We start from the raw sequence: 14243 nt of genomic DNA, 5'->3' as shown, positions 1-14243 counted from the left end.
CACAGTAAACCTTTAAATTTCCTGGATCTTAAGTAGTTTGATAGAAGTTTATTTTGATATTTGGGCCCTGCTAGCCATTGTGCCAGTCTGGAGGGATGCAATTATGGATACATTGTAGAACCTTTATTTAAGGAAGCTATTAAGTTGTGTAAATCGCTAATTAAGGGACGCCTGGGGGGCTCAGCAGTTGAGCGTCTGCCTTCCGCTCAGGGTGTGATCCCGGAGTCCTGGGATCGAGTCCCACGTCAGGCTCCCTGTGAGGCGCCTGCTTCTCCCTCTGCCTGTGTTTCTGCCTCTCTGTCTGTGTGTCTCTCATGAATAAATAAGTAAAATCTTAAAATAAGTAATAGGCAGGTTTTTTTATTTTTATTTTTATTTATTTATGATAGTCACACAGAGAGAGAGAGAGAGGCAGAGACATAGGCAGAGGGAGAAGCAGGCTCCATGCACCGGGAGCCCGACGTGGGTTTCGATCCTGGATCTCCAGGATCGCACCCTGGGCCAAAGGCAGGCACTAAACCGCTGTGCCACCCAGGGATCCCTAGGCAGGTTTAATTAAGTGCTAGGCAGCACTGTTGAGGGAGAACTAAGACAAACCCCATTTCTTTGGATTGGGGGAGTGGAAAGACTTAATGGTGGTGTTGGATTTTGAAGACTATGACTCACAACTCAGGAGAGGCAGGTAGGGGAGAGCTAGCGTGGCAGCACAAACGGGGCGTGGTGAATTCGCTTTCAGTTCTGTAGGGGCACCTTTCCTTACCAAAAAATTAGTGTTGATATAGGATGAAAATTTGCACATAAACTAGTGTTTTTCAAAATGTGGGTCATGAAATCAATTTAGAAAGTGGTGACTGGTACTGTGTTTTTTTTTCAAGATCTTTCCACCAAGATTTATTTATTTTAGGGCCACCAGGGTGGCTCAGTTGTTAAGTGTCCAACTCTTGGTTTCAGCTCAGGTCATGATCTCAGGGTTGAGAGATCAAGCCCCACACTGGGCTCTGTCTTCAGTAGGCATCTGTTTGAGATTCTCTCCCTCTGCCCCTCCCCCAGCTTGCTCTCCCCCCCACCCCCAAATAAAGTCTGTTTAAAAAGAGAGTTGTTTATTCGAGAGAGAATGGGCATGCAGGAGGTAGGGGCAGCGGAGAGGGTGAGAGAGTCTCAAGCGGCTCCCATCTGAGCGCAGAGCTGGAGGCAGGGCTTGATTACAACCTGAGCGGAAGCCAAGAGTTGGACAGGCCCAACCCCACCCAGGTGCCCCAAGATTTTATTTTTAAATAATCTCTACACCAAGCGTGGGGCTTGAACTACACCCTGAGATCAAGAGTCACACGCTGCACTGAGCCAGCCAGGGGCCCCACTAGTGGTATTTGTAAATGTGGTCAAATAGAAGATAGCAGAGACTGATGCTTAATAAGGGTCAATATGTCTCAGGATAATTTTGTTTCATGTATATGTTCATCACTCTATCAGTGTTGAGCGAGAATATAGAATGTATTCCTTACCTTGATTTGCAGGAAAATAAATTTGAAAGCCACTGATAAAATCAATAGCAAGGGGCTAGGGCATCCCACCCTGTCTGGTCTCTCTATTTGGGGTGGTTGGGGCAGAAGGATACCAGTTTATTTCCCCAATGGGCCCTGGTAGCTTATGGCAAAGGAAATTACCTCCTCTCTGTCTTTTTATTCTTGAGGCTATCTCACTATTTATTTGGTGATTCTTTCCCTCTTGCAGATGATTCCTCCTAATGTGTAGATAGCAAAGATTCGAGGGTCTGGAGGGGACTTATTTTCCAACGGGCCACTTCCCTTCCTGGGCTCCCGAGCGGCTGCGTTGGCTTCTCGTCAGGCCCCAGGTGGTGCTGTGAGGGGCGGTGTTGGCAGGTTCTCCCGTCCTGTCCTGTCCCCGGACTGCAGCTGGTAGCGCAGAGCTTTCCTTTAGCCAGAAAATCCTTTCTCTCCAGGCTCCCAGGCACTCCCACCCAGGGTGTCTAGATCTCCCTCCCCAACGATAGCCTCATCCTACAAGTTGAGGAGGGTAGAGAATCTAGGAGCGAGAAGGTACAATTTGTTGTCAGTATTGGCATCTCTCAAAAGAAATCAGAAATGCTTTACATTCCCCCAGGGAGGTCCAAGAAGACGCTGAACTCCAGTGGAAAGACTAGAGATTACACCCCTCAAACAGTAAGTGGCTTAGTGGGGGAGGAGGGAGGAGAAGATGTTAAAGGATCTCTTCCTGGGGGGGCACCTGGGGGCTGGGTCCTTAAGCATCTGCCTTCCGCTCAGCAGGGAGCCTGCTTCTCCCTCTCCGCCCAGCTTGTGCTCTTGCTTGCTACCTCTGTCCCCGTCTCTCAAATAAAGAAATAAAATCTTTAAAATGAATAAACATATTTTAAAAAGGACCTCTTCCTTGGGAAAGCAACAAGTCACAGAATTTGATCATATTCAGCAAACATTTTTCAAGAGCTTTCTATCATAGGCCAGGAGAACACAGAGTTGAATAAGTTTTGGTACCTACTTTCTAGAAGCTCAAGAGAAACAGACAATGCTCACCAATTACACAGTGTGATAAATAGGGGCATAGACACGGTGGGAGCAGAGAAGGGACCTGAACGGCAGCTGGGCGGGGGGCACAGAGATGGTGATCCGGGAAGGTTTCCAGAGGAGATGACACCTGGGCTTTCATCCTGCAAGGATGGTTAGGAGCCCTTCCAATGCACCAGCTTCTGCTGCACCCAAGTCTCCGCCGGTGACCTCGTTTACTCCTGTGATTCCAGCAACTACCTCTGTGCTAATAACTCAGTTTCCCTAGCCCAGTCATCTCCCAAACCTGCCCATCCAGTGTCTACTATTTGTTTTTGTTCAAATTCAACTGGTGTAAAACCAACCACTGATAGAGACCTAAGGCTATTGATTTTTATAGCAGGCATATAATTTTAATCCTTATTCATTATATGGCTGGATGTCACTTCCTGTATGAATTACTGCAAAAGCACGCTAATTATACTTCAATCCAACTTAAATCTCTCTCCACTGCCCATTTCCCCAGTCCGTCCTACACACTTCAATCTTCAACAAGATTTATCTTCCTTAAGTCCAGTGTTTATGGTATCATTTCATCGAACAGCAGCCTTTAGAAGTTCCCTTCAGTCTACCCAATAGGGACCAAGCTCCTTTATCCCATAGTCAAGGCAGTTGCTATGGTCTCAATGTTTGTGGTCCCCGAATCCCCCCTTTATTCATGTTCAAATTCTAACCCCCAAAGGTGATAGTATTAATAAATGGGAACTTTGAGAGGTGATTAGGACTTGAGAGTGGAGGCCTCCTGAATGGATTTGTGCTCTTATAAAAGAGACACCACAGAACTCTCTAGACCCTTCCACCATGTGAGGTTACGAGAAGTCTGTGACCTGGACGAGGGCCCACACCTGACCATGCTGGCACCCTGATCTCTGTCTTTCAACTTTCAGGACTGTGAACAATGAATTTCTCTTGTTTATAACCTACCCAGTCTGTAGTATTTTGTGATAGCAGCCTGAAGGGTTTAAGACAGCACTCTATGTTCTGGTCCTGAATGACCCTATCTTTATATTCTATGATTCCCTTAAATACCTTTTACTGCCAATTCACTGCCAATACCTTTTACTGCCAATTTACTCATCTATTCAATGTTTATTTCCTGAATATAGCTTATGTTTTTCTACCTTAGTGTCTAAGTTTGCTATCATAATAGCATTAAAGGCAGAAAGCATACACAAACCTTTATATTTTAATATATAAAGAACTCTTGCAAATCAATAAGAAAAGACAACTACTCCAATAGAAAAATGGCAAAGTACATAAACAGACAATTCCAATTGATTTGGTTGGATTTAAATCTACCACCATGCTGTTGTTTTTTTTTTAATTTGTCCTATTTTTGTTCGTTTACCCGCTGATCTTGGATTGAGTATTTTTAGTATTTCATTTTATTTTCTCTTATCAACTATATATTTTTTCAGTAGTTGCACTAAGGCTTATTATATGTATCTTTAACTTATCACAGACTATCTTCAAATAATATTACATAATTTTATGTGTAATGTAAAAATTGTATAGTAGTATACTACCATTTTCCCTTTGCATATCCTTCTTGCTATCGTTGTCATACATTTTACTTCTACACATATCCCACTGTATATTATTACTGTTTTTGTCTTGAATCTATTGTATTAATTAATTAATTAACTTATTTTAAGTAATCTCTATATCCAATGCAGGGCTCAAACTCCCAACTCCAAGATCAAGAATCTCAAGCTCTACTGATTAAGCCAGCCCAGTGCCCCAAAGAGTCAATTATCTCCTTTTTAAAAATATTTAATTATTTATTTATAATTATTTATTTAATTATTATTATTTCAGAGAAAGTGCAAAGAAGGGAGGGGCAGAAGGAGAGGGAAGCACGGAGCCAGACACGGGACTCCATCACATGATCCTGAGATCAGACCCAAATCGAAACCGAGAGTCAGATGCTTAACCCACCATGCCACCAGGCACCCCATAAAGAGTAAACTATCCTTTTTTTTTTTTTTTTTTAAGATTTTCTTTATTCATTCATGAGAGAGACACAGAGAGAGAGAGAGAGGCACAGACACAGGCAGAGGGAGAAGCAGGCTCCACCCAGGGAGCCCGACTTGGGACTCAATCCTGGGTCTCCAGGATCACACCCTGGGCCGAAGGCAGGCACCAAACCGCTGAGCCACCCGGCCTGCCCAAGTAAACTATCTTTTAAACAACTTTCTAAAAATGTCTTTTGTTTTTACCTACATATTTGCTATTTCCTTTTTATTTATTTTTTTTAAGATTTTTTTTGTCTATTCATGAGACACACACAGAAAGAGGCAGAGACACAGGCAGAGGGAGAAGCAGGCTCCATGCACCGGGAGCCCGACGTGGGATTCGATCCCGGGTCTCCAGGACCGCGCTCTGGGCCAAAGGCAGGTGCTAAACCACTGCGCCACCCAGGGATCCCTTTGTCGTCATTTTTACATGCGAAATAGTACTGTAGGTTGACACCTTTTTCATTTAGCACTTAAAGGTGTCATTCCATCGTCTTCTGTCTTGCACTGTTTCTTTTCTTTCTTTTTTTTTTTTTTTATTTATGATAGTCACAGAGAGAGAGAGAGGCAGAGACACAGGCAGAGGGAGAAGTAGGCTCCATGCACCGGGAGCCCGACGTGGGATTTGATCCTGGGTCTCCAGGATCGTGCCCTGGGCCAAAGGCAGACGCTAAACCGCTGCGCCACTCAGGGATCCCTCTTGCACTCTCTTTTTTTTTTTTTTTTTTTAATATTTATTTATTTATTTATGAGAGAGAGAGAGAGAGAGAGAGAGAGAGAGGCAGAGACAGGAGGAGGGAGAAGCAGGCACCATGCTGGGAGCCCGACGTGGGACTCGATCCCGGGACTCCAGGATCGCACCCTGGGCCAAGGGCAGGTGCTAAACCGCTGAGCCACCCAGGGATCCCCTCTTGCACTGTTTCTGATGAGAAGTTAATGCTTATATTCGTCTTTGCTTCAGTATATGTAATGTATCTTTTCCACTGCCTTCTTTTCAGATTTCCTTTTTATCATTGGTATTCAGTAATTTGATTATGCTGTGTCCAGGAATAATTTTGTGTTTATCCTGTGTGAGGTTCATCAGATTATTTGGATCTTGGTGTTATTTTTCATTGAATCTTGTGAATTTTATGCCATAATATCTGCAAATATTCTTTTCTGCTCCCCTTATTTTCCAGTGCTCCAAATGACATGTGTAGTTGAATGCTGATATCATCCAGCAGATCACTGAGGCTCTGCTTATTCCCCTTCCAGCTTTCTTTTCTCTCTGTGCTTCCGTTAACATAGTTTGTGTTTCCATGTCTTCAAGTTCACTGATCTTTTCAACTTCATCATCTAATTTTCTGTTAAGGTCATGCAATGGTATTTTTCATGTCTTTTGTATAGCCTCTATATCTTTCCTCATTGGATTTATGGTTTTCTTTAAATATTTGAACTTATAACAGATGTTTTGAAATCTTTACCTAATAATTGCATGATTTTTGTCATTTCTGGGTCTATTTCTACTGTCTAATTTTTCTCCTGGCTATAGGTCACACTTTTTTTTTTTTTTTTTTTTTTTGCTTATTTGTCTATTTATTCAGTGTTTGGAAAGAACATTGGATGCTGGGCATTGTAAATGTTACATTGTGGAATTTCTGGATTTTATTGTCTTTCTTTAAGAGTATTGAGCTTTGTTCTGGCAGGCAGCTAATTTATTTGCATATCAGCTTGATACTTTTGAGGTAAGTTTTTAAGCTTTGTTAGGGCAGGTCTGGAGTAGCTTTACTCATGGGTTAGTAGAAGTCCACTCCTAAGGCACTGCTTTTTTGAGGTAGCTAATGAATGCTCTGAATATCTGACATAGTCTCTCCAATCTGACTGGTTGGAACTCTAATTTCTTGCATCCCTGTATAAGCTCCAGCAATTATTCACTTTATAATTCTCCTGTAGTTGTTCTTTGCCTAGCAGTTGATTTTTGGCCAGTTTCAAGGAGTCTCCCCTCTCATGCATGCATGTCCAGCCTACTCTTCAGCCAAAGACTCACAGGACCACTATGCAAATTTGTGGAGCTCTTTCTTTGCATAGCTCCCTTCTCTCTAGTTTTCTGTCACAGAATCCAGCCTCCTTGGTCTCCCCAAAATCAAATCTCTGTCTCCTCCGCTCAATGAAACCACAGGACTCTGCTTCGATTTCCCATCTTTGTGCTATAGTCAGAAGAGAATTTATGGGCAGATAGTTGGGATAATTGGAAGATGCACATAATTTGTTTTTTTCTTTCTCTTAGTGATCATCACAATCCTACTCTGCCCTTGCCCAATATCTTAAAACAGTTATTTCATATATTTTGTGCAGTTTTCAAGGAGTGTGTGTGTGTGTGTGTGTGTGTGTGTGTGTGTGTGTGGTGGGAGGGCTAGTCTGATACCAGTTACTTTGTCAGAGTCAGAAATAAGACAATTCAATTTTCACTTGATAGAGAATTCTAGGTTGACATTTTTTCTTTTAGTACTTCAAAGATGTCATTCCGTTGTCTTCTGACTTGTATTGCCATCTTTGTTTTCCTATATGTAATGTTTCTCTATAGGAAATGAATAGTAAAAGAACCAGATACACTTTACTCTTATGTTATTAAGGAAAAAAAAAAAGTTCAGTGTGGTAAGTATGAGGGAAATGGGTACACTCATACTTATGGTGGTATAAACTATTAAAGTCTTCTTGTGGGGACAATTTGACCTAAGATAATAATCATCTAAAATATTTTTCTAGGTACACAGGAAAATAAATATGTATAGAAGAGCTTTTTAATTAAAAAGAAAGAGTCTGCTCCCAAGTGCATCTGCAATTTAAAATGTCCCACGCTTCCCCCCGCAAACTAAGCCCTCCAAACCCCACTAACCCTTAAGTCTTCTTTGATGTGGATATCAGAGGGGAGCAAGTTGGTCGAACTTAGAATTGTTTGCAGATGTTGTACTTAAAACTGCAGAAAATTTTCAGGCATTGTGTACAGGAGGAAGAAGCTTTGGACCCACCACTGGGAAACCTCTGCATTTCAATGGGTGCCCTCTCCATTGAATTATTATTTTTTAAAAGATTTTATTTATTCATTCACAAGAGACACACACACACAGAGGCAGAGACACAGACAGAGGGAGAAGCAGGCTCCCCGTGGGGAACCCGATGCAGGACTGGGTCTTAGGACCCCGGGATCACGACCTGAACCAAAGGCAGAGGTTCAACCACTGTGTTACCCCGGCATCCCTTCTATTGAATTATTAAGAAATTTATGATTCAGGGTATAGACTTCTCATATCAAAATGGGACAGGTAGAGAAAGTACTTATGATGAAAATTTTGAGGATGAAAATTCCTTTTTTAAAAAAGGTTGATTTATTTATTTTAGAGAGAGCGCAAGCATGAGTTGGGGGAGGGGCAGAGGGTGATGAGGAGGAAGAGAGTCTCAAGCAGACTCCTTACTGAGTGTGGAGTCAGAGATGGGGTTCAGTCTCCCGACCCTGAGATCATGACCTGAGCTGAGATCCATTCAGAGACTTAACCGACTGAGCCACCCAGGAACTCCTGAAGATGAAAATTTCTGTTATAAGTATGATCGGGAAGGTTTATTGAGCATTGCAAATGCAGGATGCAATACAAATGGTTCTCAGAAAAAAAAAAAAAACACAAATGGTTCTCAGTTCTTTATCACAATAATTTAGACTCCTCATTTGGATCGGAGACAGGTGGTATTTGGCCAAGTAATTAAAGGAATGGAGGTGGCAAGAATACTGGAAAATGTAGAAGTGAAAGGTGAAAAACTTGCCAAACTGTGCGTTATTGAAAAATGTGGGGAATTGAAGGAAGGGGATGACTGGGGCATATTCCCAAAAGATGGTTCTGGTGACAGTCATCCAGATTAACCTGAGGATGCAGATACAGCTTTAAAAGATGTAGATTAGAAAAAAAATAAAAGATGTAGATTAAATTTTACTAATTAAAAAAATAATAAAATTGTTGACTAATAACAGAAGAATTAAAAAACATTGGAAATGCTTTTTCCAAATCTCAGAACTAAGAGATGGCCATTAAAAAGTATGCACAAGGTTTGGGGCTCCTGGGTGGCTCAGATAGTTAAGTATCTGCCTTAGGCTCAGGTCATGACCTCCAGGTCCGGGGATTGAGCCCCGTGTCAGGCTCCCTACTCACCCGTAGTGGGGAGTCTCCTTCTCCCTCTGCCTCTGCCTCTCCCCCTGCTCATTCTCTCTCTCTCTCTCTCTCTCTCTTTTTCTCTCTGTATCTCTCTGTCTCAAACAAATAAATAATCTTTAAAAAATATGTAAAAGTTTTAAGATATGTGGAAGGTTCAAAGACTGTCATTGAGAAAGCAGATAGGGACACCTGGGTGGCTCAGTGGTTGAGTGTCTGCCTTCAGCCCAGGGCATGACCCCGGGGTCCTGGGATTGAGTCCCTCATCGGGCTCCCCACATGGAGCCTGCTTCTCCCTCTGCCTGTGTCTCTGCCTCTCTGTGTGTGTCTCTCATGAATAAGTAAATAAAATCTTTTTAAAAAAAAAAAGGGAGAGAGACAGCAGATAGATCGAAGCAACCTATAGCTTTAAACTGCATGCTGAAAAAAAAAATTTAAAAAATAAATAAATGAACTGCATGCTGAATGTTGGTGCTGAGGAACCCAAGATGTCAAATTGGCAGGGAGCGATTGACAGTTGTTTGGAGGTTCTTGAAATAGACCCATCAAACACCACAGCACTGTGCCCTAGAGCTCAAGGATGTCAAGGATTACAAGAATGATCAAGCGTTGGCTGATTTTAAGAAAGCTCAGGAGACGCCCAGAAGATGAAGCTATCCAGCCGGAATTGCTGAAAGTCAACAAAAGATAAAGGTGCAGAAAGATAAAGAGAAGGCAGCGTATGAAAAATAGTTTACCTAATAAGGAATTTGATTTTACTTAAATATTATGCATCGATTGCATAAAGGCAATAAGAAAATTTAAGGTTTTTGTCTTTTAGATATGATCCTTCATGCGTCTCCTTTGATACTTGAGTTTCTCAGTGTTTACTGTTGGGGAATACCAAAGAGTTCCCTCTTAAATAAAAAGTCTTACAGGGGCACCTGGGGGGGCTCATTTGGTTAAGCATCTGCCTCTGGCGCGGATCCTGATCCCGCAGCCCCTGATGGACAGAGCCCCGCATAGGGCTCCCTGCCCAGCGGAGAGTCTGCTTCTCCCCCTGCCCTCTGCCCCTCCCCCTGCTCCTGCTCTCTCTCTGAGATAGATACACAGATAGATAAATAAGATCTTGTTGTTGTTGTTGTTGTTACAACAAACAAACCCCACAAAAAAACCCAAAAAAAACAGAAAACCCCAAACTAAAACAAAAAGAACCATGTTGGTTACATTTATATAAAATACAATAATAGGGCAGCCTGGGTGGCTGAGCGGTTTAGCGCCTCCTTCAGCCCAGGGCAGGATCCTGGGGCCCAGAGATCGAGTCCCACGTCGGGCTCCCTGCATGGAGCCTGCTTCTCCCTCTGCCTGGGTCTCTGCCTCTCTCTCTCCTCTCTGTGTATTCTCATGAATAAATAAATAAGATCTTTAAAAAAATACAAATATAAATAAGACCAATTACTAGTGTTAGAAGTTAAGATGGTGGTTACATTTGGCAGTAGTGACTGGAAGGGGACACAAGGAAACTTTTGAGATGGTTGAGATATTTTTTTAAAAGATTTTACTTATTTGAGAGAGAGAGAGCACAAGAGGGGGTGGGGACAGGGAGAGGGAGCAGCAGACTCCCTGCTGAGCAGGGGACCACAGGTAGGGGTCCCATCCGAGGATCCCGAAGAGCATGACCTGACCCGAAGTGAGATGCTTAACCCACTGAGCCACCCCCGCACCCCTTATACATATATTTTTGTAATTATATCCTAAATACCCCAAAACAAACAGAAAAACTTGGTCACTTTCAGAGGTTTCTAGGTTATTAGTTAAATAGTCTTAAAACTTTATAAATAGATGAAAGAATCAAACATATATGGTAACCTGTAAAGGGCTGTATTTCAGGGTTACTTAATAATAAGGGGAAAATTTTTTTAAGTAGGCTCCACGCTGGGTGTGGAACTCCTGACCCCGAAATCAGGAGTCAGATCACCGACTGAGCCCCCCCAGGCACCCTGGGAAATTTCTTTTTTCTTTCTTTTTTTTTTTTTTTAAAGATTATTTATTTATTTATTTATTCGTGAGAGAGAGAGAGAGAGGCCGAGACACAGGCAGAGGGAGAAGCAGGCTCCATGCACCAGGAGCCCGATGTGGGATTCGATCCTGGGTCTCCAGGATCACGCCCTGGGCCAAAGGCAGGCGCCAAACTGCTGCGCCACCCAGGGATCCTTTCTTTCTTTCTTTCTTTCTTTCTTTCTTTCTTTCTTTCTTTCTTTCTTTCTTTCTTCTTTCTTTCTTTCTTTCTTTCTTTCTTTCTTTCTTTCTTTCTTTCTTTCTTTTTTTCTTTTTCTTTCCTTCCTTCCTTCCTTTCTTTCTTTTTCTTTCTTCTTTTTCTTTCTTCTTTTTCTTTCTTCCTTTCTTCCTTCCTTTCCTTCCTTTCTTCTTTCTAAAAATCACAGCTAACAAGTTCAGAAGAAATTGTGGAATTAGAAAATCACCAGCAGGGGAGATATAGGTTTTATAGAGCTTGAAGTTGGGGGATCCCTGGGTGGCTCAGCGGTTTGGCGCCTGCCTTCGGTCCAGGGTGTGATCCTGGAGACCCGGGATGGAGTCCCACATCGGGCTCCCTGTGTGGAGCCTGCTTCTCCCTCTGCCTGTGTCTCTGCCTCTCTCTCTCTCTCTGTGTCTCTCATGAATAAATAAATAAATAAATAAATCTTAAAAAAAAATATAGGGCTTGAAGTTTATGCATTTTGAGAGGTCCTTTTAAGTAGAGTACATACTTTTGGAACAAATTAGTTATAGCACCTTGTAAAGGATTCATGTAAATGAGGGGCCCTGAAGCTTAAAATTCATTAGTTTCATGGTAAGTCTACCTCTGCCCAGTTCTGCTAGGCCTGATTCTTCCTACAGCTTCCAATCATCCCTCAGTGAATTTCCACAAGACCAAATGTCTTAGATAATCATTGATTCCATTTTTTTTTCTTTCCTAGTGACACCCTCTGGAACCCACCTTTGTGCCTGTTAGTCTGGACTGGCTGCTCTCTGGACTGCCTACGTAGTTGATACCTGGACCTTCTCTCTGTCATCATCCTAGGAATGATTATCACCCATCTCCTGTGTAAATTCCTATGTTCTTGATTTCAGGTCTTCCTCTTTCTTGGCTTATTTCCTCTTTCTGGTGGAAAACACCTTTACTGAGAAAAGATACATGGGAGATAAATTGTTTGAGAACTTACATTCCACGAAGATGCCTTTATTCTACTCTCATACTAGGTTCATTATTTGGGTATCACATTCTAGATTGAGAGTAATTTCCTTCAGAATATGAGGGCATTGCTTCTCTATTTTCTGGCTTCAACTTTTTGTTGTTATTTTGGTGTGAGTGTGTGTGTGTGTGTTTAGAAAATTTACTTTATTTAAAAAGTATAATAATAATACATCCCGTGATACAAAATTCTAAACATAGGAGGTTTTATTTTTTAAAGACTTTATTTATTTATTCATGAGAGACACAGACAGAGAGGCAGAGACACCGGCAGAGGGAGAAGCAGGCTCCCTGCAGGGAGCCCGATGTAGGACTCGAACTCAGGACCCTGGGATCACGACCTGAGCCAAAGTCAGCCGCTCAACCACTGAGCCATTCAGGCGCCCCTAAATGTAGTAGATTTTAAAAGCACCATAATGTAAAATACAAATATCCATTTTCTTTTCCTATGTATACCTTTTGTACACTTACAGTCTTTTCTTAGGTTTGCATTTTTCTTTATTTTACAATCTGATTCATACAGTAAAAATATTTTAAATATCGTAGACAGATATAAAGCAAAACGCAGAAATTCCTTCTCTCCATCCCCTCCTCAGATACTGGTAAATACCCTTCCACACTTTCAACCACCTGGATATATTTTTGTTTTTTAATAAATCGTTTCACATTATACACGTTGTTTTGTAACTTTCTTTTTTCACTGAATATTATAATAGAAACCTTTCATGATACTACACTTAGAGCTACTTCATTCCTTTTTAGTTAAAAAAATGATTTTATTTGTTTATTTGAGAGAGCGAGCACACAGGAGCGGGTGGGCAGGGGCAGAGGGAGAGGGAGAAGCAGACACCCCTCTTCGCAAGGAACCCCGAGGGAGGCAGGCCTGATCCCAGGGCCCTGAAATCATGACCTGAGCTGAAGGCAGACTTTTAACCCACTGAGCCACTTAGGTGCCCCTACTTCATTTTTTTTTTTAAAGCTCTTACTGCTTTTTTTTTTTTTTTTTTAAGATTTTATTTATTTATTCATGAGAGCCAGAGCCAGAGCAGCAGAGGCAGAGGGCGAAGCAGGCCCCACAGAGCAGAGAGCCCTGTGCAGGCTCCAGGCCCAGGCCCCGGGATCACAACAGGAGCGGAACACAGATGCTTGCCCCACTGAGCCACTTACTTCATTCTTTTTAATGCTTGTTCTTCATTCCTTTATGTATCAATATCTATTTAGCCGGTTCGCTCATGATGGCTATCCAAGATATTTCAATATTTTATTTTATTTTTTGGAAGATTTTATTTATTTATTTTTGACAGAGAGAGAAAGAGACAGAGACAGAGTGAGAGAGAGTGAGGCTCCCCACTGAGCAGGGACCCTGAGATCATGACCTGAGCTGAAGGCAGACGCTCAACCAACTGAGCCCCCAGCTGCCCCATGGGGATGGGATTTACATAAACCATATAAGCTGTCCTTTACCACTGGCATTGAGGGACTGGTGGCTCCAAGTTCTGAGGCTTCTGGAATGAGGAGCTGGGGTTGTTAATTGGCCTGCTTCTTATTGGTTTCACCCACTAAGGGTATTTAGGCTTCAACTTGCTCTAAACTGTGAAGTTCTCTCTCCTCTATTTGATTTCCTTCTTCCAAAATGTGTCATCTCCCATCTACCGTTGACTTCTTTCCTTTTCTTTTTTTTTTTTTAAGATTTTATTTATTTATTCATGAGAGACACAGAGAGAGAGAGAGGCAGAGACACAGGCAGAGGCAGGAGCAGGCTCCATGCAGTGAGCCCAACGTGGAACTCGAACCTAGGTCTCCAGGATCACGCCCTGGGCTAAAGGCGGCGCTAAACTGCTGAGCCACCCGGGCTGCTCCCATTGACTTATTTCCTATTCTCCTTGTCCTTGTGGGTTTCTTTCTTTTTTATTCCTTTACTAGCATTTTTTAGGAGAGTGTTCTATTTGCATGTTTAACTGAGATTCTTTTTTAACCTTTTAAATTGATTTTTTTTCAATTTCTGAATTTATAATAAAAAAAAAGTGAGCATGAGCCAGAGGGGCAGAAGGAGAGGGAGAAAGAATCTCAAGCAGACCCCACGCTGAGCAAGCTGAGCCTGATGCAGGGCTCCATCCCAGGACCCCAAGATCATGACCAGATCTTTCTTTCTTGGAGCAGAAACCAAGAGTCTGGACATTTAACCAATTGCACCACCCAGGCCCCCTCTATTTCTGAATTTTAAATGTTTATTTGATCA

The sequence above is a fragment of the Canis lupus genome, chromosome 11 (assembly GCF_048164855.1).
Source record: "Canis lupus baileyi chromosome 11, mCanLup2.hap1, whole genome shotgun sequence".
Taxonomy (NCBI): Eukaryota; Metazoa; Chordata; class Mammalia; order Carnivora; family Canidae; genus Canis; species Canis lupus.
Note: the sequence above shows the minus strand (reverse complement) of the source record.